Source organism: Hemitrygon akajei, chromosome 2, assembly GCF_048418815.1.
Source record: "Hemitrygon akajei chromosome 2, sHemAka1.3, whole genome shotgun sequence".
Classification (NCBI taxonomy): Eukaryota; Metazoa; Chordata; class Chondrichthyes; order Myliobatiformes; family Dasyatidae; genus Hemitrygon; species Hemitrygon akajei.
Window position 1 is genome coordinate 193,990,429 of NC_133125.1, and position 6,004 is coordinate 193,996,432.

The 6,004-nt window shown below is 56.7% G+C and overlaps 1 pseudogene; it reads left to right on the top strand.

Annotated features, from left to right (window-relative positions):
* The window catches only part of LOC140721846 (zinc-binding protein A33-like), a 53,815-nt pseudogene extending 48,230 nt beyond the window's left edge, over nt 1–5,585 (top strand).
* Nucleotides 5,586–6,004: the final 419 nt, after the last annotated feature.

The window sequence follows — 6,004 nt, forward strand, 5'->3', positions numbered from 1 at the left end:
TTACCTGAAGAGGAAATCAATATTCATGCCATCAGGTCAGAGGCTTCCCAGGCAGAATACAAGGTGTTCTCCTCCATCCTGAGGATGGCCTCATCTTGGCACAAGAGGCGGCCATGGACCGACATTTTGGAATGGGAATTAAAATGTTTGGCCACTGGGAAGTTCCCCTTTGGGCGGATAGAGTAGAACCTCCTTTAGTGATCAGATTCCAGTACAGGTTAGCCTTTGTGCTCCTGTTTTTCACCCTCCCACAGCTGTCTCCCACCTTCCCATCTCCCAACTATCCCCGCAACCCCGCTCCGACTAGCGATCAAAACTTTCACTGTGTTGTTGTTGGTTTCACTTCCCAGTGTCTCCCAACTCCACAGTCCACACTCCCCACCCTTCCGCTACCTGGAACAAGCTGCCTGCCATCTTTCACCAATCTTCAGTCCACAGTCACTTCAGACTCCTGTCTCATCACTCCCCTTCTCCTCTGCTCAATCTACACCCCTCATAACCTTATATATTTCTGTCAGATCACCTCCCAGTCCGTTTACCTGCATTTGGCCCGTATCCTTCTAAACCTCCCTGTCATCATTTCTCAGTCCCAGGGCTCAGCTCCTCTTCTGTGCCAGTTCCACAGGGCCCTCAATTCCCCCGTGTTACAGAAGATGATCGACTTCATTTTCTACCACATTACAGAAGCAAATGTGCTGCAGGTCCTAAAATGCAGAAGGGTCGATAAATCCCCAGGTCCTGATCAAGTGTATCCCAGGACATTGTGAGAAGCTCAGGAAGAAATTGAGAGGCCCTTTTGGAGATATGTGTGTCATCGATAACTACGGGTGAGGGGCCAGAAGACTGGAGGGAGACTAATGTTGAACATTTATAGAAGATCGGCTGTTGGGAAAAGCCTGGGAAGTACAGACCAGTGAGCCTAAAGTCAGAGGTGGGTTCATTAATGGAGGGGATTCTGAGAGACAGGATCGACATTCATTCGGAAAGGCGAGGACTAATCAGGGAGACCCAGCTTGGTTTTCTGCATGGACGGTACGGTAGCATAGTGGTTAGCACAACGGTTTACAGTACCAGTGACCCGGGTTCATGTCCCGTCACTGGCTGTAAGGAGTTTGTACGTTCTCCCCGTGACCGTGTGGATTTCCTACGGGTTCTCCGGTTTCACAGTCCAAACCCGTACCGGGTGGCAAGTAAATTGGTAATTGTAACTTGCACTGTGGGGGTTTCCTTCAGGTTCTCCGCTTCTTCCCACAATCCAATTAACCCGTTCTAAATCAGGGATTGCTGGGTGGTGGGGGTCATTGTAACTTGTCCCATGGTCAGGCTCGGATTAAATCAGGGGTTGCTGGGTGCTGGGGGTCATTGTAACTTGTCCCATGGTCAGGCTCGGATTATATCGGGTTGCTGGGTGGTGGGGGTCATTGTAACTAGTCCCATGGTCAGGCTCGGATTAAATGAGGGGTTTCTGGGTGGTGGGGGTCAAAGGGCCGGAAGAGCCTATTCCGTGCTGTATCTCAATAAATAAATTACAGCTGATGAAAGTGCAGTAGACATCGTCTCCATGGAGTTTAGCGAGGGATTTGACAAGGTAGCAGAGAGTTAGATCAGATGGGAGACAGTACGATCTGGAATAGGATACAGACTTGTCTGGGTGGAGTCCTGTGACCAGTGGTTGTTCTGCAGGGATCGGTGCTGGGTCCACTGTTTCTCATCATTCATATGAATGATTTGGAGAGAATGTAGGTGACGTGTTTAGTAGGTTTGTGAAGGACTCTAAAATTGGTGGTTTCATGGACAGTGAAGAGGTTATTTATTTATTTAGAGACAGTGTGAAACAGGCCGTCCCAGACCAACGACCCGCTCCACCCAGCACCCCAACTATTTAAAACCAGCCTAATCACGGGGCAATGTACAATGACCATTTAACCTTCAAACTGTTATGTCTTTGTATGAGCATCACACAGTGATAGAAACTAACAGCACAGGCCCTTCAGCCCATCTGGTCTATACTGAAGCATTTAAACTACCTGCTCCCATCGACCTGCACCGGGACCATGGTCCTCCAACTCCGACCATCCATGTACCGTCCAAACTTCTCTTAAATGTTTAAATCGAGCTTGCATGCACCACTTGGGCTGGCAACTCGTTCCACACTCTCACAACCCTCTGAATGAAGCAGTTTCCCCTCATCTTCCCCTTAAACTTTTCATCTTTCACCGTTAACCCATGACCTCTAGTTGTAATCCCACCCAACCGCCATGGAAAAAGCCTGCTTGCATTTACCCTATCTATACCCCTCATAATTTTGTATACCTCTATCAAATCTCCCCTCAGTCTTCTATGTTACAGGAATAAAGTCCTAAACTATTCAATCTTTCCTTATGACTCAGGTCCTCCAATCCCGGCTGCATCCCTGGAAATTTTCTCTGTACTCTTTCAAACTTGTTTACATCCTTCCTGTAGGTAGGTGACCAAAACTGTACACAATATTCCAAATTAGACCTCAACAACATCTCATACAACTTCAGCATAACAACCATCTCCTGTACTCAATACTTTGATTTCTGAATGCCAATGTGATAAAAGTGTTGGGAACTGTCTCGTTGTGTTCAGCGTTCTGTGTAAAGCCCCGGCCCTACGTCCTGTATCCAAGGAGGGGTCCCGGCTCTGTGTTCTGCGTTCCTGTTCTCCCTCGACCCAAGGCTCTGTGTTCTGCATTCCTGTCCTTCCTTGACCAAGGCTCTGTATTCTCATCATGTCCAGGTGCCTCACCCAGCACAGGAATACCTTGCCTAGCCCGGTGCTGGGATTCTCTCGTCCTGTGCTGGGATTCCCTTGTCCTGTCCGGGAGTCTCTCGTCCCGTCCTGTGACTCTCCTCGTCCTGTAGCCACGTCTTTTCCTCACCTGGTTCTGGAGTCCGAGCCAGAGTCAAGACCCAGGTTCTGGGTCCTTGTCCAGTCTCTGGCCCCAAGCCCAAGCCCAGGCTCCTAGTTCCCAGTTCCATGTCCTGGTTCCACTATCCTCGTCTAGTCTTAGCCCAGGCCTGGAATCCTTGCCTCGTTCGGGGCCTGTGTCATGTCCAGCGTCCTTTCTTCCTCACTTCCCTTGCTTCCTTCTCATGCCCAGTCCTATTCCTGGTAGTTCAGTGTCTGTGTCTTGCTTTTGGGTCCGTTCCCAACCTCCCCCCATGACAATTGTAAACTTGTTTATATCTTTCCTGTAGGTCATTGACTGAACCTGCACACAATATTCAAAATTAGGCCTCACCAACATCTCATACAACTTCAACATAACATCCATCTCCTGTACTCAATACTTTGATTTATGAAGGCCAAAGAAAAGCTTTTTTTATGACCCTATCTACCTGTAACACCACTTTCGGTGTATTCTGGACTTGTGTTCCCAGATCTGCTGTGGAACAGATTCCTCAGTGCCCGACCATTCACTGTGAAAGACCGACAGCGGGGTCCTACCGAAGAGCAACAGCTCACACTTGTCTGCATTAAATTCCAGCTGACACTTTTCAGCCCATTTTCCCAGCTGCCCCAGATCCAACTGCAAGTAATGATGGTCTTCCTCGCTGTCCACTCCTCCCCAATCTGAGGGATGAATTGGGAGCACTCATTGGAAATGCACAAGGTGACAGGGAGAAAGTACAAACTCCTTACAGATGGTGTCGGAATTGAACTCTGAACTCCGGAACCAGCTGAGATCCTCCAGAATTTTGTGTTTGTTGATAGAGGAAAATCCGCTCTCCATGTCGAGGAAAAACCTCGGGAAGATGCCGGTTGTCCATCCGCTGTGTGTGGGTAAAACCCCGGGAAAGGGTCCTGTCGCCCACCCGATCCCGGGGCTGCGCTGCCCGAGTCTCCCCCCGATCCCCGGGGCCGCGCAGCCCGAGTCTCCCCCCGATCCCCGGGGCCGCGCTGCCCGAGTCTCCCCCCGATCTCCGGGGCCGCGCTGCCCGAGTCTCCCCCCGATCCCCGGGGCCGCGCTGCCCGAGTCTCCCCCCGATCCCCGGGGCCGCGCTGCCCGAGTCTCCCCCCGATCCCCGGGGCCGCGCTGCCCGAGTCTCGCCCCGATCCCCGGGGCCGCGCTGCCCGAGACTCCCCCCGATCCCCGGGGCCGCGCTGCCCGAGTCTCCCCTCCCCCCGATCCCCGGGGCCGCGCTGCCCGAGTCTCCCCCCGGTCCCGGGGCCGCGCTGCCCGAGTCTCCCACCCGATCCCCGGGGCCGCGCTGCCCGAGACTCCCCCCGATCCCCGGGGCCGCGCTGCCCGAGTCTCCCCTCCCCCCGATTCCCGGGGCCGCGCTGCCCGAGTCTCCCCCCGGTCCCGGGGCCGCGCTGCCCGAGTCTCCCCCCCGGTCCCGGGGCCGCGCTGCCCGAGTCTCCCCCTGATCCCGGGGCCGCGCTGCCCGAGTCTCCCCCCGATCCCCGGGGCCGCGCTGCCCGAGTCTCCCCCCGATCCCCGGGGCCGCGCTGCCCGAGTCTCCCCCCGATCCCCGGGGCCGCGCTGCCCGAGTCTCCCCCCGATCCCCGGGGCCGCGCTGCCCGAGTCTCCCCCCGATCCCCGGGGCCGCGCTGCCCGAGTCTCCCCCCGATCCCCGGGGCCGCGCTGCCCGAGTCTCCCCCCGATCCCCGGGGCCGCGCTGCCCGAGTCTCGCCCCGATCCCCGGGGCCGCGCTGCCCGAGACTCCCCCCGATCCCCGGGGCCGCGCTGCCCGAGTCTCCCCTCCCCCCGATCCCCGGGGCCGCGCTGCCCGAGTCTCCCCCCGGTCCCGGGGCCGCGCTGCCCGAGTCTCCCCCTGATCCCGGGGCCGCGCTGCCCGAGTCTCCCCCCGATCCCCGGGGCCGCGCTGCCCGAGTCTCCCCCCGATCCCCGGGGCCGCGCTGCCCGAGTCTCCCCCCGATCCCCGGGGCCGCGCTGCCCGAGTCTCCCCCCGATCCCCGGGGCCGCGCTGCCCGAGTCTCCCCCCCGATCCCCGGGGCCGCGCTGCCCGAGTCTCCCCCCCGATCCCCGGGGACTCTCTAATTCTCTGCTTCTCCCCCCAGTCTCTGTCACCCTGGATGTGGAAACGGCGCATCCGCGGCTCGAGGTGTCTGAGGATCGGAAGAGTGTGAGATTGACCGGGACCCAGAGGAATCTCCCTGACACCGGGAAGAGGTTCACAGACCGGTGTTGTGTGCTGGGATCGGAGGGATTCACATCGGGGAGACATTACTGGGAGGTGGAGGTGACGGGGAATCGGCGCTGGTGGCTGGGAGTCGCCGCAGAGTCTGTGGAGAGGAAGGGAGAGGTCACATGGAGTCCGGAGACCGGATTCTGGATCATCGAGCGGTTTGATGACACGATCTGGGTTCTCACCTCCCCTTTGTCCCGTCTCCCTGCCGGTCCCATCCCCGGGAGGGTGGGAGTTTATCTCAGTTACGAGTCCGGGACAGTTTCATTTTACAACGCGGAGACCAAGTCCCATCTCCACACCTTCAGTGGGAATTAATTCACGGAGAAACTTTATCCTTTCTTCGGGCCTTGGAATGAAAACCAGTGGCTGAGAATCTGCTCCGGTTCCGCTCCGCGTCTGTAAACGGGCCGGGTCCGGGACTGGCGTCAGGAGTCAGTCAGTGTAAATATAAATGTGTAGAGAGTGAAATAAACACGATGTGAGAATTATCGATCCATTAATTTTAACTCGTTCACCGCATCCGTCAACGGAACAGAAACACTGCGGATTCAGCAACAGCCGCGGGCGGCGGGTCCTGAGCTCCCCTGCTCCCCCGGGTGCTAAAGTCCACCGGGACTGACAGGGTAACTGGGGCAAGTGGTGGTGGTGCTGACTGGGAGAGGGAGGTCAGGGTGAATCTTGGTAACACGGTACATGTAGTGGTGGTAACACACAAAGCACCTGGGTCTCCCAGTGTGTCCGGTTACTTCTGTGGAGGGTAATTGGCAGGTGAGGGTGGGGAGGAGTGTGTGGGTGACGGGCAGATGGAGAGGGTAGGGAGG